Raw genomic sequence first — 24,931 nt, 5'->3', positions numbered from 1 at the left:
CGCTGAGTGCAGCAACAAATTGCAGTTGTTTCAGTAGTACAGCTTCACGAGCGCAGGACGCTGGGCAAGGTTAGTGCCATCACTGTGGAGAGTATTAACAACCAGAATGAAGGGACAAATCTCGTGTCCATCTTTTTAAATCCTGCTGCACCTGCATTTTGGAAGTACTTATTTTTCTGAGTTATCGCTTCCCATGACGCATATATTTGACACACGTGACGTACATATTCCGCATATTTATATTCCTGGAAAGATTTGCAGCATTTGGATCACTGGATAGCTCTACAGAAGATCTTAAACAGGGATACTTTAATTTTGATAACCCTGCATATAAGAATGATGTAAAAATAAGGCAAGATTAATTAAAACGATGCATCCTCGACATATCGGTTTAAAAGGATTTTAGCTATTACAAATCAACCAAATAACCTAGAGAATTCTGGTAGCAGAGCGATTTCCCATGTGTCCACAAAAATATATGTAGTTATGGCGTGCTGGCTGTCTCTCTGTATGTATATATGTATGGATATATATACATATATATATTTATAAAGATAAGCCGAGATTTGAAACGTTTTTACGTCACATTTTTTGTCTCTTCATTGTTTTGAGCCGGGTTAAGCCGATAAGCCGAATAAGGTGTTAAGCTGATAAGCCGAAATTTGAAACGATTCACGTTCAACAACGTGTTTGCCTTCATGAGACAACAATTTGTTGGACGTTTCAAAAAAATGGAGCACTGGCATACCAGCCCAGAACTCGGGGGTTTGAACCCCTTAGGCGCCGGGGGGGAAGAGTCCCCATAGTATATATATATATATATATATATATATATATATATATATATATATATATATATATATATATATATATATATATATATATATATATATATATATATATATTTATATATATATATATATATTTATATATATATATCGGCTAATGCCTTTTTATTCCCGTATACGGGGAGTAGGCGAGGCCATTTAGCCCTATCTAACTTTTGGAGACTGAGTAGGCAGTTCAATCTCCACTGGTACCAATCAGAGATAGATGGCCCAAGGCTATCACTAATTAAGCGGTACACAGTGAAGAGAGACGGCTCAAATGTGCCGCCATCTCGTGGTCCCTAACCCTAACACAATATATTTAATGTCTGAAATAATGTGGGTTCTACGGTCGATTTTCTCGAGTTTACAGGACGAAAAACCCGAGTTTCCAGGAGGAAAAACCTGCTTGCCCGTGCCAGAGATCGGCTAACTCGGGAACCGGTCGAAAAAAGGCTTAGAAAAATTTCCTCTAGTCGCCGACTAGACTCGAAACCAAATCTTCCTTCGTGCGGCCAAGCGCCGTGGTATGCAAACGCCACATCCAGGTATTTTAACATATATATATATATATATATATATTTCAAAAAATCTAATCGCCACATATATATATATATATATATATATATATATATATATATATATATATATATATATATATATATGTTAAAATACCAAGCAATTTTAAACCTGGTTTTTACTCCATTTCCCAAGTAAGCAAACAGAAGTTCGTGCTTGCAAGTGATGCAAGTCTAGCTGATCCTACAGGTAGTGCAAGACCAAGGCAACTCATGGTAAAGGTGGCATAAGCTCTGATCACTAATCTTAATATTTACCCTTAATGCCAAAACATATCTCCAAGAAGGAGATGTATGATGTTTTGTATTAAAGGCAAGGAGGCTACTACCCAGACCGGTTTCGACCTTTATTGAGGTCTCATCAGTGGGAGTCAGGCTAGAAATACCACGATTTAGTAATACAGAGCTTATAAGTATTTTACCAGAACAAGTTACCATAAGGTGTTTTAACCTTATTAAATAAAAATCTCAGGAGGAGATATAAATGCAGAAAGGAGTAAAACCCAGGTTTAAAATTGCTTGGTATTTTTAACATTTATTATAGCCAAGGTAAAATACTTTCTACATATATATATATATATATATATATATCCAAGATAGAGTCGATGAGAACAGGTCTGTATCTTGTTTGATTGGGAAACGGTTGAAAAGAAGGCATAGAACCTTTTATTTATTTTCTAGGAAGGGCATTTTTCGTGATTTGTAATAGGAGCCATCATTAAACCGAACTAGTCTGCGCAGTCTCCACTAAAACTAAAACAGACACCATCCAGAATTATTTCTTCATTATTTTCTCTTCCAGTGATGCTGCTCTCACTACAAAATCACCTGCATCATACATTTCAGTGAATGACAAAAACGGTTTAATATTTTTCAGTGTTCTTTTAAACAAAACCTTATGGCTTACATAAGTCGCTAATATTCTTTTACCTATCTGAATGTGTTCAAGAAATATTTTGATCAAAATGCCATCTATCATTAAACGGAACACTGTATTTCGTATTCTGATATCTTTCTCTCTTCGTTGCTTTCTCCCACTGTTTTCTCTCAATGTGCATTTCGTATTTCCACTTTTGTTGATAATCAGAACGTTCCTCCAACCTCAACACAGAGAATTCCAACAATTTAATTTTAAACACCTGCGTGGTCAACTTTGTGACCTATCACTGCCATTCCGTCAGCCGTGGAAACGATCATTGTGATATAATTCGCTGCATGGGAAAAATGAATTTACGTTGTGTTGGCAATATATATAATTCAAGATAATCTTCGAAAGATAAAGGACTAATTAATGACCATAGCTCATATGCATCTCAAAATGATACCTAAGGAGCGCCAAAAAATGCTTATTACAGTAGCAATGTAAAATTCGCGCATGAACGCAAATTTCTGTTCCGAAAACTAGACAATCCAGCATACCATATTCGCTTAGCATGTAAATTGTTTTCGCACGTAGTTCAAATAAAAGAGCAAGATAGGATGTGCATTGGGTGAATTGAGTAATTCAAGAAAAAAGTTTTCTTTGCATAACGAGCTATATTATCTCATTGGTTGGAACAACAAAAGACATGAAAAGGAATATGAATAAAAAGACCCCGCTCATTCCTACTCCAGTAATGCTTTTTTTTTTTCATTTGAATCTTATTCCACTACACGCTCATATAAAATTCAAAAGCTAGTTAAATTCTCGTAAAAAACTTAGAATTCTATGTTTTTGGAAAGGTTGTTACCCGTTAGCAACAGCAGCAGCAGCAAGACTTTCGCCAATGTATAAAGATGGACCATATTAATAGAACCCCAGTGTAACATCTTTATTAAGAAATCATATTAACAGACCCACATTATGACCTCAGTATTAGAAAACGTGTTAGGTCAGCGAAACATAGTTAATGCACTAATAAAATGGCGAGTATATGGACTCTTGGGTAGAGTCCATGATCTTTGAGTAGTGAAAACTAAGGCAATTCTCATGCCGAAGAATTTTTGCTTAAATTCTCTGATAAAATTCGAAACTTTTGTTTCTTGAAATTTTTTGGATATGCATTTATGCAAGATGCCAAATATACGCATTATATATCATAAGATCCAGCCAAATCGAAGGACGTTTAGGTTCTGTATTTTAATAACAAATAAAACTTTATTTATCAAATATTTCAACTTGAAACTCTCAAGTCATCTTCACTCACACACTAATATAAATAGTAAGTTAAAAAAACGATGACAATGGATTACAAAAATTGAATCGCGTCATGGTACAATGAGGTATGATGAACAACGAGATGTTGATGAAATGTTGTAAACTGATATATCAATAGAAACAAAATATTACTGATGGCTAATAAGAATAAGACCTTCCGAGATTTTTGGCAAGGAGAGAACGTCGTTCCGACTTAAAATAGGACTGTGCAGCAGAGCTTCTGAACTTTCTTTGGATAAATATTCGAATCTGAAACGGCATCATTGGAGTAGTAATATTTTCGATCAGAACATTCTGTTATCACTATCAATCTCATGCTATTCTAGACTGGATTTATTAGTATTATCAGAAACCACAGAATCTGCTGGCGAAGAAAGCGCTTTCCCGATAGATGTTGCTTCGAATTCAAACATTTGTGCGGAAAAAAAAGAAAAAAAAAAGGCGAAGGCTTTCTACATCAGCAGTTTCTTTCTACATCAGTAGTTTGAGAATGCAGACGTCAATGATATAAATATTAAATAAAGTTTGTCCTAGGACAGATCCTTATGGCACACCACAATCTAGTGTTTTGGAGCTGCTATAGCAGTCATATATTTTTACAATTTGTGATCTGGTATTTAAGTAATTTTTGAACCAGTTTAGCGCAATACTTCGTATTCCTATGCCTTTTAATTTTTTTATTAAAATTTCATGTGATTAATTGTCAAAAGCTTTGTGTATATCTAAAAATACTGCTAATGTTAGTTGATGTTCATCTAGGGAGGTATACACAGTGTTTGTGAGTTCAGTAAAGCAAGTTCTGTGCTAAACACCCAAATCGATTCTTTGAAAAGAAGTTGTTTTTGTCCAAAAATTTCATGAGACTAATTTTTACCAATTTGTCCAATATTTTGGAATAGAACCGTGGAAAGGGAGGGGGAATCGTTCTGTAATTTTTCAAGTTATTTTTATTTCCCTTTTTGTAAATATGTACAACTACGGCCTTCTTAAAATCTGATGGAAAAGTACCTGATGGAAAAAATCTGATGGGAAAAATCATCAGTGATAAGTTAAAAATGTACATCAGGGATTTCATAATGTAAATTTGGTATTCTTTCATAATGTTAATATTAATACAATTGCATCCTGAAGTTTTAGTTGTTCTTAGGCTCTCTATAATACTTTTGATTTCGTTTTCACAAGCGGAGAAAATATATCATCATCATCATTAGTGTTTGGTCTCTTGATACGTCCAACTCAGTAGACCCTCTTCCTCCATTTTCCTCTGTCTCTTGCTTCCTCCTTCATTTCCTGATATCCTCTTGTGACCATTATATAATCAAGCATCATTAGTCGTCTCCTTCCTCTTGGTCGCTTTCCTTCAATTTTCCCTTCTATCATTCTTTTCAGTAGGCCGTCTCCTCTTAATATATATATCCTATCGAGTTATACTTTCTTCTTCTTATGGTCTTTAGTAAATTCCTTTCTTCTTCCACGCTTTGTAATACTTCGTCATTGGTGATTTTTTCAGTCCACTTTATTTTCTCCCTTCTTCTCCATAACCACATTTCAAATGCCTCCAACATTATAACTTATTTCTTCCCAATTGTCCATGATTCTGACCCATATAAGGTCATACACAAAATATAACACTTAATAAGCCTTTTCTCTAGATTTTTACTCATTTTAGTTATAGATAAATTTTTCTTGCTATAAAATGCATTTTCATTTGTTAATTCTTTCTTTTATTTCCATGTCACATTTTCCATTTTCTTGTATTATACTAACAAAGTATTTGTATTGTCTCACTTGCTGTACACTTTCTCCATTCATCATCAGCTTGATACTTTCTGGTTTCCTTAAAAATGAGTCTCATCATTTTTTTCTTTGTGTTAATTTTCATTCCAAATTTCTTACATATACTTTCAAACTTTTACATTAGGTGCAATAGTTCATCTTCAGTATACATATACTTTCAAATTTTTGCATTAGGTGCAGTAGTTCATCTTCAGTATTAGCAAATATTGCTTGATCATCTGCAAATCTAATATTTTACATTGTTCTTCCTCTAATAGTGATTCCTCTTTTCTCTTCATCAAATGCTTTTTTTATCTTTTGTTCTGCAAATATATTGATGAATGTCGGTGACAGGCTGCATCTCTGTCTTACACCTCTGCCAATCACACAGTTTTTAGTTTTTCCTACTTTTGTCTTTATTATGGCCGTCTGGTTCATATATATTTCAGCTATTAACCTTCGGTCCCTCCGATCTCAAGCTATTTTGCGTAACATTTCCATCAGATTTTCCCATTTTACCATGTCAAATGCTCTTTCAAGGTCGACGAAACATATATATTTATAAAAACATGTATATCTTCTAAACTTCTTTATTTACTTCGATATTCCTTTCGCATATGGTCCTCATTACTGCAATTGCATTTCTAGTTCCTCTGTCTTTTCTAAATCCAAATTGATCATCCCCCAGAAAATACTCCACTCTATTATATAATCGTTGATTTGATATTCTTAGCAGTACTTTGGAGTACATGCGAGAGAATATGCTTATAGTTGAGTAGTCACTGCACTTAACAGGATTGCTTTACAATTGGTATAAGAATACTCGCTGTGAAATCTTTAGGCCATATTCCTGTTTTGTAAATGAGGTTGCAGAGTTTCCATATTTCTGCTATACCTTTGTCCTCCAGTTGCTTTAGGATTTCAATAGGTATTCCATCCACTCATTCCATCTTTCCACTTTTCAATTCCTTAATTGCTGTTTCCACTTCTCTCTTTAGTATTTCAGGACCTCTTTCTTCTGTTGAGATTTCATTTTGCTCTTCCAATTCCATTTTTGTTGGTCTTTCATTTTTTGCATAAAGTTATTCCTTTCATCTTGCATTTCAATATCATAAATCAATTTTCCTTGCTTATCTTCTAATGGCAGATTTCTTAAGCTTTTTTTAATATTTGTAATTACTTTTGCTTTTTCAAACATTTTATCATATCGCCCCCTTTTATCCATTTCTTCATATTTACATTCTGCTTTTAACCATTCCCCTTGCTTTATCAGTTTCTCTTCTCAGTTCATTATTTAATACTTTGCATTTTCTTCTTCTTCCTTCTTCAGTGTTTACACTTTTCCATCTTCTTCTTTCCTCCATTTTTCTTATTTTATTTGTAATCCATGGCTTCTTAATTATTTACCCTTCAACAAAAACCTATCTCTTCAGTAGCTGTTTCATATATCAATTTTTTCAGTTGATTCCAATTTGCATTAACATCAATAGTTTCTTCATATATATCTTCTTTGTTTCTTATTTTATTCTCCAGTTCTTTTCTAAATTTCTTACCTGCGTCTACTTCGAGTTTTTCTAGGTTCATCTTTTCTTGCTTTTACCTTTGTTTATTTTCTTAAATCGTATTCTTAATTCCATAACAAGCAAATTATGGTCTGAGTGAATATCAGCTCCTAGATATGTTGATATCCTTTCAAATTGTTCCTCTAACTGTTTTGTATTAACATATAATCAATCTGGTATCTTGCCATATCTCCTGGCATTTTCCAATTTTCTCTTCTTATCTTTGAAAGTTTAAACCAAGTATTACCAATGATCAGTTTGTGTCTTTTACAAAACTCTATGTCTTTCACCTTCTCATTCCTTTTTCCAAGATCATATCTTCCTTTTATTCCCTTCTCTACCATTTCACCTACCACTACATTCCAGTCTGCCATCAATTCTCTTGGAAGTGCAGTTTTGAGGGGTAGTTTTAGCATTTTTTTTAGAATGCTTTCGCCGACCGTGGTAATTGATTACTGAGCTTTTCAGCTTATACTCTGTCGCTATTTTCTCTGTTCCTATCGACAATCTATGGGGAGGCGTGTTTGTGTATATCTTTACCGATAAATGTATTCACAAACTTCTATTGTTTTCTAGGGTTTCCCTGACATTTTTGGAATTCATTTCTGTAGTATTCGTTTTAACTTTCTTTTAATTTATGCTGCATTAGATTTCGATAATACTTACAGCTGTGTTCATAGTGTTTCATTGTGCAGGTATTTTTTAAACGTTTTATACACTTTACTCTAATTATTATGTAGTGTCTGATTTCCTTTTGTAAGCGAGGGCTTTGGTTCGTTCATTTTGCTTATTATTTAAACTTTAATTGAGTCTTGTATTTTACTGTTTAATATCACAATAAATTTATGATACGAGGTATTAATATATGTTTCTGTTGTTATCTCTTTCCAAGAGACAGTGCTCAAGTTACGCTTCAATACTGTGCAGTCAATTCTTATGTAGGGGATGTTTTCGATTTTATTATCTCTGTGCTGTACTTGCATATCCACCAGTTGGAAAGTGATCCACGAGAATTTGGCGAAGAACTGTTGCTTGGATTTTGTATCCGCTTAACGTTCTTCCGAATATATGATCTAAGCACGTTCTACCACCGTCGAATTCTCTCATGGGGACATGAATATTGTTCGAATCCATGCATGGAAAGTAAATCTAGATAATCTTGAGAGGAGCCGCCATTCCTCATTCTAAATTCATCATTCCTAAAATCTCTGGAGGAGATATAACCAGGTTTAAAATTGCTTGGTATTTTTAACATTTACTATACCCAAGGTAAAATACTTTCTACATTTATATATCCTCCAGATATTTTTATTTAATAAGGTTAAAACACCTTATGGCAACTTGTTCTGGTAAAATACTTATAAGCTCTGTATTACTAAATCTTGGTATTTCTAGCCTAGCTCCCACTGATGAGACCTCAATATAGGTCGAAACCGGTCTGGGTAGTGGCTTCTTGCCTTTAATACAAAACATCATGCATCCCCTTCTTGGAGATGTGTTTTGGCATTAAGGGTAAATATTAAGATTAGTGATCAGAGCTTATGCCACCTTTACCACGAGTTGCCTTGGTCTTGCACTACCTGTAGGATCAGCTAGACTTGCATCACTTGCAGGCGCAAACTTGACTTGTTTGCGCCTGCAAGTGATGTATATATATATATATATATATATAAATTTTCAGCTGGTTTCTTTTTTATGTTGGTAATGTTATTAACTGATATGGAATTTCGAATAAAGATAATTGCACCACCAGATTTGTTATAATTTCGACATTGATAATACTTTTTAAATCAGCTTAAATGGTACAAATCAACTTCTTAATCTTTAACCCAGATTTCTGTTAATATCAGAATAACTAACAGATAGTTTAAATGTCTAGTAGTAATTCAATGTGTTCTAATTTATTTCGAATACTTCTCATATTTAGATACAAAATATTCAGTATTTACAGTCTCTGTGGATAAAAAGTTTCTTAATTCTACTGAATCATGACAAATTACACATTTATGAATTGTGACATCACAGTCTTTATAAATAATTGTTATTTATAGTTGTGATTCTCGTTGCCATTGTTCATGATTCAGTTATTACCCTTGCTCTTATTCTCGGAGTCCACACTACACTTCTTCGCATTCGATATGCCATATTTTAGATGTATCATGTCTCCTCATGAAGAGTTTGCTCTATTTTACCTAGAGATATTTGTGATGTACTTCTTCTTTACGTTTCTTGTCAATAAACAGGAGATGTTTTTGGTTTCCAGTAAAGTGCTCGTTTAGATATTTTTTGCTCTTCTTAAAATTGTCACATATATCAGTTGGGCTTACTCTCTATTTGTTACTTTTGTTTCCCTCCAGCCACTTGTTCCTGATCACTTTAGTTTTAAATTTTATAATGACAGACATTGGTCTGTTTTTCTGTTCACTAGGAACACGATGCATAGCCTCAATACCATCTTCATGTATACCGAATTGGTCTGTTTTTCTGTTCACTAGGAACACGATGCATAGCCTCAATACCATCTTCATGTATACCGAATTAGCGATCGTTGTTAGATATGCGTTCAATCCACGACAAATTCATGATATTTAAACATTTTGTTATCTGTGAAAAAAATTTCATGACTGTAGTATAGATTTTCTTACGTTTTACGTGAAATGTATGATAATTAGGACAATATAATATAGGGAATTCTGAATGCATTCATTTCATTTTATCACAATGATCCGTGATGATGATGATGATGAGGTGATGATAACAATAAAAAAGTGTTCGTTTGGAAATTTATTCAATTCACATATTGCACGTTGAATGCAGTTGAATGCAATTTTCAAAATATTCAGTATTATAACCCATTCACATTTATTTCAAAACTTCAAAAATGTTATATTTAATATAAGTATCACGAAAATCTTCAGAAATGACCAGAAAGGGGTGCTATTTTATTATATTATATATTTTTGGAATACTTTATGAAACTTGTACATGAAACTCTGATCGATGTTACGAAACAGATAGCAAGGTAATGAATATCGAGCTATTAGTTGCAGTTATTGTGACATAAAAATGAGCAACAGAATTCGTATGTTTTTAGAAAAAGTGATTTAAATAAGGTTACATTTAGGTTACGTGGTGCGGTGGTATTTTTGAAGATATTATAAAAATGAAAGAATATAAGATAAAGGGAGACAATCCATCATTTTTAGAGCAGGTGTAGCTCAGTAGAAGTGGCGTTCGCAATGTATGGCGCTTGGTCGCACGACGAAAGACTTCGGTTCGAATCTTGTCGCCGACGAGAGGAATATTTTTCTAAGCCTTTTCTCGACCGGTTCCCGAGTTAGTCGATCTCTGGCTCGGGCAATCGGATTTTTCGTCCCAGAAAGTCAATAAAATCTTCCGTCGAACCATACTATTTTCAGACATTAAAAATATTCTGTTAGGGTTAGTGACCACGGCACTTGTTGAGTCGCCTCTTAATTAGTGATAGCCTTGGGACAGCTATCTCTGATTGGCTACCAGTGGAGATTGAGCTACCTACTCAGTCTCCAAAATTTAGATTGCGCTAAATCGGCCTCGCATACACCGTATAAGGGAACAAAAAGACGTTAGCGGTTTTTTTTTTAACTTTCATCTGTGTGTAGAAAAATAAATGTCCGGTATTTATTTATCTTCGATGCAACCGGAGAATTTGTATGATCTGAATGAAAATTATCTTACTATGATCCAAGCAATACGAATCGATATAAATAAAATTTCCCTTGGCCTCAACTCATTAAGTTTCTCTCTCTCTCTCTCTCTCTCTCTCTCTCTCTGGTTTTTCCTGCTGATTTGACCTTCTGATATCTCCTGAAAATAATCATTTTAGTTGTTTTACAACTCTTACGAAAACGACTTGGTGTATTATAGTGGATATTTTTATCATTGCAATGAGTGGCACATTTTTACACTATCTCCATAGATTTTAACTCTCACTATCGCCACAGTAATATGACGCAGTTGATGCACACAACAAAACAGAGGATTGTCTATCCTTCTGCTTACATAGGATGACTTGTACTTAAATTCGTGTAAACACAAGTCATCCTTGTAAGTATATTCTTGTAAGTACAAAGACAAGATAGAACGTGAAAGACATTTAGAATATCTGTATTAGAACATTTTCGGTGTCCTTTTCAATAGAAAAACAGCATACGATTGGTATCCACAATGGTCAAAACACAAGAGATAGGTGTGATTGAAAGTTGACACTTTCATTCGTTGCGCAGAGAGAAACGTACCCAAATTTGACATTGGGGTTTCCAAACAATGTACCGCAATCAACAAACAGGGGTGAATTTCGAGATCTTCTCGACTTCGATCGTGGACGTCTGATCGGCGCAAGACAGAGGGGGTCACACAGAGGGGAGGTCACTGTATCGCGCAAGCGGTAAGATCGTAGGCTTCTCGAGGGCAGCTGTATCAAAGATATACCGCGAGTGTACCATCAACAGATGTACTACCAGTCTCCAAAGACGAAGTGGTGGTAGACCACACGCCATTAATGACTAGCCTCGACTTAATCAGTCTAGACTCTTAAAAACAAACGCAGGGCAAAGGAGGCACAAATCACATCCAGTTTCAATTTCGTAGGTCCAAGCAGCGTCAGTGAGCGAACGGTATGGCATGTTGTCCACACCATGGGGACACGGGGTTGACCCGAATCGTGTACCACTTTTGACAGATCGCCAGTGGGCACTGCGTCTCGCTTGGTGTTAGGACCATCAAAACCGGACCTCTGCAGAGTCGACTAGAATCCTGCTATCTGTTGTACCAAGCTAACTGGATATTCTGGGATATTGTGGATATTGTGGCGTGGACAGCAGGCGGACATGGTCCCTTCGTGCCTTAGTTGTGTGGAGAGGTGCTTTAACACACGGAGCCACCGGAAAATGCTATGCGATCAGCTAGACACTTTCATGCCCTTCGCGCATCCTGCAGCGGATGTCTGTTTCAGCAGTGCGCCACCCCACCTCAACGGACAACAACCACCTAGGCATAGCTTGAGGAACATTCATCTAAATTTTGGACCATCCAGTAGCCGATAGTTCTAGAACGTAGCGTTCGCCTAATTCATGTCGTAAAAAATTAAAGTTCATTGTAATTGTAGAATTGAAATTTGTGCAATAAACAGTAGAAATAATTCTTAGAACCGTTCTTTTAATTTTTCATTTTTAGAAACTAATAAATTGAAGCATATAATTATATCACCGAATAAGTCATCTTATTAATGGCATCTTAATAAAAAAGCATAAACAGATTAAAGAACAATTTCTTTGAAAGATGCTAATGAGCCATTTTTATAGAAAACAAGGCTTTTTTCCATCTATAAAGAAGCACGTTATAGCTTTATGATGGACAAAATAGCCTGTACACTTAATTTTCAATTGTTTACATAAATTTCTCTAGTTTAGATAATACATTTCCCAGAATCAGTGGAAATATAAAATAGAAACTAGAAGCTGTTTTTCTATTGTAATCTAGCTCATACTTCTGTAAAAATGCACAAATGCTTATAATAAAAACCAATAAAAAACATAAACACATACTGTTACACATAGAGTATAATAAAAACGCGTTGTTGGCGTAGTTATTTTTATTAATAATGAACTACCAGTGTGTTATCTGACTCAAGCTGATTTATTACTCCACTTAATAACTTTTCCCAGTTTTAAAAGCAAAGGCAATATGCCTTTAAAATTGAAGAGAGGTTTTGCACTTTCATGCAGCGTCATTTGGCTATTGTTTTCTCTATTTCGTGCAGTATCATTCATCATCTTCCGTCAGGACGTCATGTTTATTAGCTCTATGCAATCTTTAACATTTATAAGTTACAGAACAAATTCCAAATATTGTTAAATCGTCGCTACTTCTGTCTGGTGAAATAAGAAAAGTCTTCTGAAACTCTTCACTGCTGTCGACATTAATAGTAAGGCATTGAGGTAAGGTTTTTCATTAGTTAGAAGTAGATAATTTGACAACAAAAGTCATCAAAAACGCTAGTGTCATTGTAAATTACATATAATAATTATTATTTACATACTATTAAATTATTTTCTTTTGTATTTTTATTTTCATTCCTGATTAAGGGTATTTATTAAAAACCCAAATAAAATTATTAAGTTTTGAACACATCGGATCGGTAAAATGATTTCCCGACTATCTTTGATGTTTAAAACCACACGGATTCTTTAAATAAACAATCCTTAGATATTACTAAACCGTTTTGTGTCTGAAAAGCATTGCCACATAGAACCTTCCATCATCTGTGTTTATGCATATATCGGTTGATATATGCATAAAAACAGTCACACTTATCTTCAATATCACCCTGTTGTGAATAGTTTTATTCTGTTCCGTACGTATTTGCCGGAAGCATTAAGCAAATCTACAAAAAGATTAGGGTTAAGCGGCGATATTTGAAATCACATATTACGTAACTCTTGAATATTTTGACTGCTGTATAGATCCATATAGTACCCAATTAACAGCAGTGCAGTTCCCATCTATTAGTCTGTTCGGTACAACAAGAGCTACCGTTTCATGAAAAAATCTACTTCGAGACATGTAACTCTGTTACATGTCTCGAAGTAGATTTTTGTCTTTGTTGACAAAAATCATCTTTGTTGACTTCATTAATCCTTCACTAGAATGTAAACTCTAGTGAAGGATTAATGAAGTCAACAAAGATGCTGTCATACAGTATTTCTGAATTCAGTAGGAAAGTTCCAACAAAAACATAATCACGTATTTAAATTATAATCAAAAAGAATACGTAATACTTATTTCGAAAATAATTGTATCAAGAAATATTCTATTTAACTGCATAGAAATTAAAAGGCAGTCTTGAATTTTAAAGTAAAAAATGCTACTTTATGTATTTGTGCCAAATTCTATTGTGTTATATCTGTAGGAGAAAGACCGATATAGGTTCGATTCTTGTTGATACTAAGCTCCTTATCAGGATAAATTGAAGATTTGTGGGTTTCAGAAATTGGCTCATAGATGAAAAAAGGGAAGAGGATATCATCGAGACATATAACTTACTTAAAAGTTTTATGAGATTGATAAAGAAGACAATTTTCATTATATGACGAGTGTGAGAAGAACAACGTGTATTCCCTGGAATTCAGAAAGAATTTAGTTACATGGGCAATATAGTTTTTGAGTAGAATCCCCAAATCATTTGTGTGTTGTGTCGTTGAATGATTTCCAAGTTAAGTATGAAACGTATGAGAGGTACTATGAAAATGATGGATATTATCTGGTTTACAGAATGTTACTGGATATCCTACGATTATTCGATGAACTCCCTGGAGGTTCCCGTAATTAATAAAAAACGGTGGTTCTCTAATAGTAATGAGGTTCTCAAAGCTATATCAGAAGGTTTTTCAGTGATGGAACTTTAGTATTCTTCGTATTGAAAAATATTGATGAATACTTTTTAAATGGAATCAGTTATTTTACATTTTGGAATTCTTCAAGTATATAGCAAAAATTGCTAAATTAAAAATAAATGATTGATTTTCTTCTTTAGTTAACAATCTGCGTTTGAGTTTCGGTAATTTTAATTGATTGTGATAACAGTACTTCCATCACTAAAATTTACATATTATTCTGATATTTTAATAATTTCTTTTCTACCTTTATTATTTTAATGATGTATTATCAGAAAACGTTACATTTTTATTTATACGAACAACCTTCATTATTATTTTTTTTTGCAGAAATACTTCCATTCTTACCAAGATGACCACGAATTATACTCTAGGAGTTGCTGACTGTTCGGTGATTGCAGTTGCATTGATCATTTCTGCTGCTATTGGAATCTACGCTAGAATTTCTGCAGGAAAACAGGTGAAATCTGAATTTCTGCAGGAAAACAGGTGAAATTTGATGAGTTCTTATTAGGAGACAAGAAAGCAAGCATTCTTCCGCTTGCACTTTCTTACATGGTTACCACGGTGTCAAGCATCCAGACTGTAGGATTTCCATCAGAAATATACAGATTTGGCATTGATGTTGCCTTTCTGCTTATAGCTCACGTTACTGTACTGACTATAACTGTAGTATTTCTCTTCCCAGTGTATTTTAAAATAGAAAAATTCACCATTAATGAGGTAATGAAAAGTTATGTTACGTTCTAACAATATACAGTTTAGTTTACAGTTTAATATACAGTTTACCCTATTGTGTTGTCATGTTTACTTTTTTTTAAATGACACTTTTCACTACTATTTGTGTAGGAGTGATCCCCTGTTATCTCCCCGTAAACGATCTTAGTTGAATGCGCAATCTATTAGGAAATGTACAGTTTACTTATGAACTTCATGGATCAATGGTACCTACTCACTTTTCAGATCCCACGTGCAGATTTGCTATCCTAAGCATAATTTTAATATGACGTAGTCAATCCTATGCCTAAGCATATATTTGTTGCATGCAATTTGCATCCATAGTACGTATCTATAGATAAGATTCCGCATGAAAACTGGACACTATAGTTTTTTATTTGGATGCCAGCTGAAACCCAGTTTTCGAGGGGAAAAACTATTGAAACCCCCTTCCTTGAAAGTGTGGATAACTCACTTTCAACTGAAAAACCCCGATAATTGTTTTTCCTCATTCTATCCATATTTAGATATAGGTTTTTCAAAGCAATGAGCTAGTCGAAACCGACTGTAATACGAGGATCTTCCTTAAGTAGTTTTTTTAACAAATATGTCATTGAATGTCATAGAGAAATTAAACTACTGTGGGATTTGTAATGAAAACAAATCACTAGCAAAAATATTTTCGTCATAAATGAAGTGACATGAGTTACAAAAAAATAAACTTCATGTTTATAATTCGACCAATTTTAATTTACATTTTTATAAATTTCTCTCATAGGAAGAGAGATTTTATTCATTGATTAGTTTTAAAGGTTTTCTAGCTGCATTAAAATCACATTCAATTCTTAACGATTCTTGTAAAACGAATCAGATTCATCATGAAGGGTATCGGAGAATTTTCACTATCACTGATGTTTATTACGATATACAGTACTTCTAAAAGATTTCATATATGCTTAACAATCAATTTGAAATTACTTAAATTGTGAAGACATGAAAAATTTAAAATCAGATTTTCGTGATATTTTGCAAATTTTGAGGAAACGATTGGTACCAGAGATGCTCATCATAAAGTTGAACTCTTCACATCAGTTTCAGTTAATCCATTTATAATTTAATCAGACTACTGAAAGTTTTGTTTGCCTTGGACTACTGAGATCACTTTCACTGCTTTTCGTCTAGCAGATATTTCTTCTAACAAGATAAACAAGATAAGAAGTAACAAATATTTGTTCTAACATATATTTCTTTTAGCAAATATTTTTCTAACATATATTTCTTCTAACTAGTAAAGAGAATAGTTTTTTGCTTTAAAAAAGAGATTGATGAAGAACTATGATGTGGTGAAATAAACGGTTCCTGTCAGTGAGGGAAGTGTGAAATAACTCACGTAGAGATGCTTAAGAATGTACTCTTCCAATTTAGCCTTGTTAGCAATAAACTAAGAAACTGAATTGAATTTATGTTAGCGGATATTTTAAAAGTTCTTCACTTTCCTATTTCTTGCGAAGATGGAAAGATTATCAGTAATTCTGTGATAACTATTCAGAATACTTTATTTTATTTATCTTTAAAATCATATCTTTATTAAAAGAAATAGGCTGAAATAGGCGAATATGGCAGCAGAAAGAAAGAAACCAATTTTCTGTCCCTTTACCATGACTAGGAACAAATTCTGGCAGGCTGGGTAAGATGGATAATTAAACAAGAAAAAGATAGATTTTAAAATGCTTTACAAACCTATGATATTTGGTAAACAAAAATATCTTTATATATTTTTATTTTATGTCTATGTAGTTATGTTTTGTTTTATTTTTCGTGTTAAAATTCCAGTCTTATTTAGATTCAAAAATTGTCTCTGACACCTAAATTATCGTTTTTATTTAGTATTTGCAGAAACGATTTGGGGAGTGTATTAAGGCGTGTTCCTCACTCGCGTTTATGATGCAGTCGGTAAGTATCACTTCGAAAAAAAAAACGTTAATTTTAATATGCATTCAATTTTAATTTATGCTTTATTGACTTTCTTTAATTGGTTTGTTTGTTTTCGTCCTTTTTTTACAGATTCCCCTGTCTGCTGTGATTCTATACGCCACTGCAGTAAGCTTAAACTGTGTTACAGGAATGGCAGAGTGGGCACTGATTTTTATAATTGGAACAATCTGCACTTTATATTCTACAATAGTAAGCACGACGTTATGTCTCCATTTAGATATCTTTATGTTAAAATATGATTATTTTTGCTATATCGTTTAACATATGCACATGACATTAAATTAGTATTGTTTGCTTGCACAAGCATTATATTATAAATAGTAATTTGAACATTTTAATTGAATTTCATTTGAAACAGACATATTGAAAACAAGATATTCCAAAAGACTTAAAACATAGCAAATTATTTTGCTTCCTAAGAGAGGTTGTAAGAATAATAGGTCTTCGCATTATAGGCCAATCTCTTCGCCTGGAGTTGAGTGTAAAGTATTAAACAGACGTTTAGGCCCAAAATTCTGAATTCATTGGATAGTAAGAGAAGTATTCTCTTTGATGGTCAGCACGGGTTTACAAAACGAAGAGCGTGTTATATTGATCTACTTGTTTATTATAATAAAGTGGCAAATGCATTGGATAAGGATGATGCATACAACAGACATATATTTAGATTTTGGAAGGGCCATTGATAGATTGGCACATGATCCCTGATAAGAATAGGGTTAGGTATTAGATTTGTGCACTCGATTTATGATTCCTTATCTGATAGGTATAAGCATGTTACATTTGTAACGATATCTCACAAACTTAAAGATTGTAGTGTATCCAAAGGATCTGGTTTGAACCGGTGTTTGCTAACTTATGTGTTAATAATATTGAAAAATGCACAGGATTCAAGTTGGGTAGAACTATGAGGAGTACAACACGTGTTGTAATCTTGCAAGAGGACATGAAAAGGGTCAGTGAATGAGCAAATGAGTGGACTTACTACTGCATTTCCATAGATGGATTGCAGCAATTGCAGTTGGTAGGGAGATCTTCGAGGATGCTCAGGATGTGAGGGACTCTGAAGCTGATCCTCATCTCCTGCTGAAATTTCTGGGTCAGCCAAATTCATGAAGATAGCCCAGCGGATTACAGCAGTGAGGAGGAGAAGGTTAATAATGTGTAGAAAGATGAATGGTACGATTTCATTGTATAAGTCTTTGGTCAGGCTGCACATGCCTAACTGTGCGTAGATATACTACTCAACTGGATTTCAAAATTGCACATATACTACTCAACTGGATTTCAAAATTGCACATATACTACTCAACTGGATTTCAAAACGATGAAGAGAAAAGGTTTTCAGAGGCGATTGACGAAGATGGTTGCTCTTCTCTGGAACAAAGTATATGAATATAGTGAAGGAAAGCAATTTGCAGAGTGTGGTGGATAAGTGGAGCTGGAGGTGGAGAGGCAGATATCTGAGGCCTGTATGCTGGTAAAGGTTTACTATTAGATCAATGAAGATGTTTTTTTCTTATATTGCTCCCGCCCACAAAAGGATATTTTAAAAACTTTTGCCCTCTAACACTCAGTCGGTTGGTTGGAGTGCACATACGCTAACCACTCGACCAACAACACTGGCGTTTTCTATACAAGATTCCATCTTTCTACTCATACTCAGTTCTCTGAGACAGGAGTTGACGAAGTTATTCTTAAAAATGACTTATCTGCAAAGATTAATTAATCTTTTTGCAAGGGTGCCTAAAAATTCAGTGATCATTATCTTGGAGTAAAAGCGAATTGCATAAGCGATCTTGCTCTGCATATTATTATCCTTACGTAACACCTCCAGGGAGACCACGTACGCTACAACTCTCCGTTTCCACCAAACCTACTAACTACATCATCTACACCAACGCCATCTACCCGACCAAAACCACTACTATTTTCACAGACAATCACAAACATCCATGCCCACGGCGGGATTCGAACTTGCAGCCTATTTGGATGAAGAGTGGATACACTAACCACTCAACCAACCATGCCGGCATATACTAGATAAATAAGCAGCTATTCTAATAGTGATACATGATTACAAAAATGGTAATCTCAGCCTATATGTGAAATAATTTACTTTCATAACGTATACATTTAAGAATGAAAAAATTAAAATTACATTCCAAAATACTATAATTCGAATTAGAGCTTCCATGATCAGTGATTCGAGTTAGTTTGTATGCCGTTTATTCCCTGTTTTGTAAAAATTATATCAAATTTTTATCGCATTAATAAATTCTACATATTTTTATTATCAGCTGTTCTGAAGAATAAAATGAATTATTAAAGAAGTAGAAAACCTCCTTTCTGAATGGTACTTTCTGAATGGTATCCATTTTTACAGCTGCTATTACCTGCTGTGTTTGACTGAATCATTATCAGTTCTGTTCAAACTGAGCAACACGATATGATTTTAAATTACATTATTACATTTATTCCATGTATTTAAATACGTATTGTGTCGGAAAGTGTACATTAATGATTTAGATTAATACCTGTTAATTCAAATTTTCTTTGGTGAATGTCAAATTCATAAGTTCAAGATGTAAACAATTATTGATTTCTATGAATAAATTGGCAAAATGCCAATCGTTATCGTTTTGAAACCCAGTTGACAAGTATATGCACAATTAGGCATGTGCAACCTGACCAAAGACTTCTACAATGAAATCATGCCATTCATCCTTTTTACGCATTACTATCCTCCTCATGACTGCCATAATTCTCTGGGCTATCTTCATAATTTTGGCTGACCCTGAAATCCCATCTCTGATGTTATGTATGAACTTTAACAAGGAAAACATATTTGGCCTTCATCACAATAAAAATACTAATTTGCCAATCTTCTGTTTTTTTTTCAGGGTGGAATGAAAGCTATCATATTGGCATATGCGTACCAGTCTGTTAATGTTTCTTTCTCTGTTTTTGATTATTGGACAGGGGATTGTTGCTGCAGGAGGTGTTGGAAATGTAATTCATATCGGATACAAAGGAGGCAGATTACATTCGGCCACGTAAGAAAGAAAATACGTTATATCATGCATATTTTATTAATATATAGCATTTACATGTTTATTAATATCAGTTGAAGTTTCCTGTTGTTTACAATAGATGATTCTACTAAGACTACAAATATTTGATTCATCCAAATATGTAGTTATTTTTTTATCAACCAATTCAAGCTGAACTCGAAAAGGAAAGCTAATAACACGTCATCTGACCAACACGATATTACTTTATTAGTTTATAGAAATAATAATTAGTGTTCGGGAATCAAACATTAATATTTATATAGAGGACAAATAGCTTTGATCGATAATTGCATATTTCGTTTTATGTGCTTTTACTCAGAGATATTTTCATGCCTAATTTTCATTTTTAATTGTTTATAGATATTAACAGTTATTTTTCGTTTGTTAGTAAACAAAAGTGCAGCGAGAAAGGATTCGATGTTGTAGTAATAAATAGTAATGTTTAAGCTGATACTAACTGCTGATTTATCAGAGAGATATAACAAGATTTTCTTCTCGAAATAATGAAAGCACAGTTTTACAGTCGCATGGATGCACAACTCAGCACGTTCAGGAAATGAATAGAAAGCTACCTTATTAGGTAGAAACTTATAGAAACAGATTTAAGTGAACCGTGGTATAGTTAGATGTTCGTGCTAATTTAACCCTGCTGAATTCTTCACCCGCACACTCAAGATATTCTAGAAACAAGCAATACTATACTCTCTCTCTCTCTCTCTCAGTGTATGTGCACGCGTGAAGTTTTAGATGAAACAGTTTTCTCTAATAAAAACATTTAATAAAGTAGCCATAGTATTCAACACAAAATACGAGGCTAATCTTCTTGAATGGCAGTCGGTCTCAAGTAGAGTAATGTGGGAAAATATGAGAATGGGGAACTGAACAATGAGACTTATTTGTGCCTATGGTCCCACAGAATTTTCTACTAAGGTAGAAGTGGAAGCATTTTTTGAGGCTTTAGAAAAAGCAACTGACACAATGAAAAATGAAAAGTTGGTCCTTGTTGGGGATCTAAATATCAGAGTAGGAAATGATTGTGAGACGTACAAAAATATTTTGGGAAAATTTGGAGAAAAGAGCAAAGCTAATAATAATGGCAAATATCTGTTGGATTTCTGCTCAGGACATGGACTGGTTATTACTAACACCATGTTCCTACATAAAAATGTGCACAAATTCACATGGAGAGAAGAGGCTAGGAATAAGACAAGTCTCATTGACTATGTTATTGTTGATAGTGATGTTTTCTCCCTGGTGCAGGACACCAGAGTGTACAGAGGATTTGAAATTGGAAGTGATCACTATTTAGTCTTGAGCAGGATAAAATTGAATTTCATATTGAAAAGAATAACATGTAAGAAAGTTTTAAAGCGAATAAAAGTTGAGCAGCTTTAAGATGTGAACTGTAGGCTAAAATACACAAAGATTACTGAAGAAAAAATGAAAGAGTTTGAGAACAGGAATCAAACCTTGGAGATTCAGTGGCAAACACTGAAGAAAACATTGATTGATTCTGCCAGAGAGGCATATGGTGAAGTTATCTGTAAGGATAAAAAAATCAGAACTCCCTGGTGGACACAGGAAGTTAGAGAGGCAGTGAAGGAAAAGAAGAAAGCATACCAAAAGTTCCTGTCAAATAAGTCAGCTTGTGCTCTTAGAGAATATAGAGACAAATGCAAGAATGCTAAACACTGTGTAAAACTAGCTAAACAAAAGTCATGTGAAGACTTTGGCAAGAATATAGAAAATAAATATCAAGAAGGTGGCAAACTATTCTGGAGATTGTTGAAGAAGCTTAAGAATGGAGGAAAGAGTGCTGTGAAAGGAATTAGAGATGATAAAGCTGACATGAAAACGGGAGAAAAACATATCCTTGAAGTATGGAGTAATTACTTTGAAAAACCGCTAAATGAAACAAGCAGTGATGACAGCACAGTTGTAAAAAACACTGACCAGGCATGCAGTCAGGAATACATATCCATACTAGAAGTAGAAAAAGCCATCAAAGGCTTGAAATGTGGAAAGGCAGCAGGAGTAGATGATATTCGACCAGAAATGCTGAAGTATGGTGGTATAAGAGTCTTACAGTGGCTGCACTGCATTGTTCAGAAGGCCTGAACATAGGGTCGAATTCCTGATGATTGGAGTAGAGCTCTCATAGTACCCATATATAAAAAGGGAAATAAAACTACATGTGAGAATTACAGAGGTATTTCCCTACTGAGTGTTCCTGGCAAGATCTATGCAAGTATACTTGAGAAACGGTTGAGAAGAATTGTGGAAGAAAAGCTTGGCGAAGAACAAGCTGGATTCAGGCCAAATAGAGGCAGTCAGGATCAGATCTTCACTTTACGACAAATAGTCGAGAAAGCATGGGAATATAACAAAGATCTGTATTTAAGTTTTGTCGATCTGGAAAAGGCATATGACAAGGTGCCAAGAGAGAAGCTATTCAATACGCTGGAGTTATATGGTGTCAATGGGGCATTATGTCAAGCAATACTTAGTCTTTATTTGAGTTGTAAGTCAGCAGTTAGAATTGAAGGAAGTACAGGAAGATGGTTTAATGTTAAATCGGGTATGAGACAAGGATGTACATTATCCCCTCTGTTATTCATTATCTATATGGATCACATTATGAAGGAAAGTGGTATTAAACCTGATATCAAAATTGGAGATGTTAATGTCAGCTCTTTGCTTTATGCGGATGGTGTTATACTTCTAAATAAATCTGCTACTAGTCTGCCAGATTCTCTGACTAAATTGAATAGCTGTTGTAATAGATATGGTATGAAGGTCAGCAATAAAAAGACAAAGACAATGAAAATAGGCGGAATCATTGAAAATGTCAACTGTGTTGTGAATGGAGAACCTGTGGAACAAGTAAAACATTTCAGCTATTTAGGCACGATGTTTACTGAAGACGGTAAATTAAATATAGAAATAGACAACAGAATCAGCAAAGCTGGTATGGTGGGAAGTCAATTGAATAAATTCATGTGGAATAAGAGAGAAAGTAGTCGGAACACTAAATTAGCTGTATACAAGACAGTGTTCAAACCAGTTTTAACTTATGGATCTGAGAGCTGGGTCAGAAGTAAAACACTTGACCAAAGACTAGAGACCACAGATATGAGAGTCCGGAGAAAGATTATAGGCGTGAACAGATGGCATCAATGGCAATATCATATTAAAAACGAGGATATTAGGAAAGAACTTGACTAATCTGAGCAGAGCTAATCTCAGGGTGGTATGGTCACTTAAACAGAATGGGCGAGGAAAGATTAGCAAAACAAGTGTTCTTTGCTAGGTTAGCAGCAAAAAGACCCAGAGGAAGACCAAGATATAGGTGGATTGATACAGTACAAAGTGCTTTAGACAATAGAAATATAAGATCTGATAATATTGGAGTCTTGACAAGTAACAGACTGATTTGGAAGAAAATTGTAGATAGGAAATTAATAATGATGTAATTTTTTTCATGTAGTACTATCATATCCTATACACCCCTTGTGGGTACATGGCAGGAATTTGGTGATGATGATGATGATGATGATAAAGAGTTAAATTTACACAGAGATATTTGTCATATATTTACAGATTTGAATTTGATATGACTAAACGATATAACTTTTGGAATGTGCTTATCTGCAACACGCTGTGGTCACTTTCAGCAATAGGAATGAACCAGTTATTTGTTCAAAGATTGCTTGCTGCAAAGTCATACTCCGATGCTAAGTGGTAAGTAAACTTAATATCAATTTGTTAGGTTCTTATTCCTTAATTCATTAGACGCATCGTATTCATTCTTTTTATAAGATGCTCCTTGAAGGGATCTGGTTCAGCATTAAGGTATCCAGATCCAGATATCACGGTTAAAAGTTTCCGCTGGCATAAAGAACATATGGGATTTCAAGAAGAAAAGCAAGCTTTTTGAAAATAACATTTTTTAGAACGCCTGATTTTTTTAAAAAATGGATGCGAAATATCTCACGTCATTCAGAACATTTTCTCTTCTTCTAGCTCATAACGAATCATCCCAATATGTACAGTAGAGGTAATGCTACTGAAGGTTCATATGTGTTAGAATGGTGACTTGACTTGAAAATTTTCCGAGTTTATGTAACCGAACTCATGGTGAACAATTACTTTGTGATTCCCACACCTTATGTGCAATTGCTAAACATTAACAAGTGGCTAGAATAAATATTAATCGTATTCCTGAAAACTGTTCTGTACGATTTTTAACAAACACTGACTCTGTATTGGAAAAACCACTTAACAGATTTGTTCCCTATCAATCATCTTAGACTGATGTACAATAAGAAGTAGGTTATCTTTTTGGTTTCAAAATTCAGTGCAGTGCTAAGATTGGATGAATGCAACATATTTAAAAAACACAAGCGCTTAAATCTGATTATACGTAAACGTTTTTTCGATATAAATTCAGAAAAGAGTTTGGGTTGTGTTTGTGTTGAGGTGTTATGAATGAATTTACATGCTGCATGTTAATTATGTTTCCCCCTTACTTTATAAAGAACTGAAATGAATCAAATTATACGTTAACATGATGATAAAGATTTAACTCTTATGTTAGGGATGAGTTGAAATCGTCAAATTTGTTAGTTGAGACTGATAACACGACTGGTATCTGTGAGTATCAAAAAGGGATATTGAACAAATGTTAGCTGTGGAGCTAACATTTGTTCAATATCCCTTTTTGATATCCCTTCATTTGTTCAATATTACTTTTATTCTGATCAATTTTCATA

This window comes from Typopeltis vanoorti, chromosome 6 (assembly GCF_054136105.1).
Source record: "Typopeltis vanoorti isolate ZY-2024b chromosome 6, IOZ_Tvanoo_1.0, whole genome shotgun sequence".
Classification (NCBI taxonomy): Eukaryota; Metazoa; Arthropoda; class Arachnida; order Uropygi; family Thelyphonidae; genus Typopeltis; species Typopeltis vanoorti.
Note: the sequence above shows the minus strand (reverse complement) of the source record.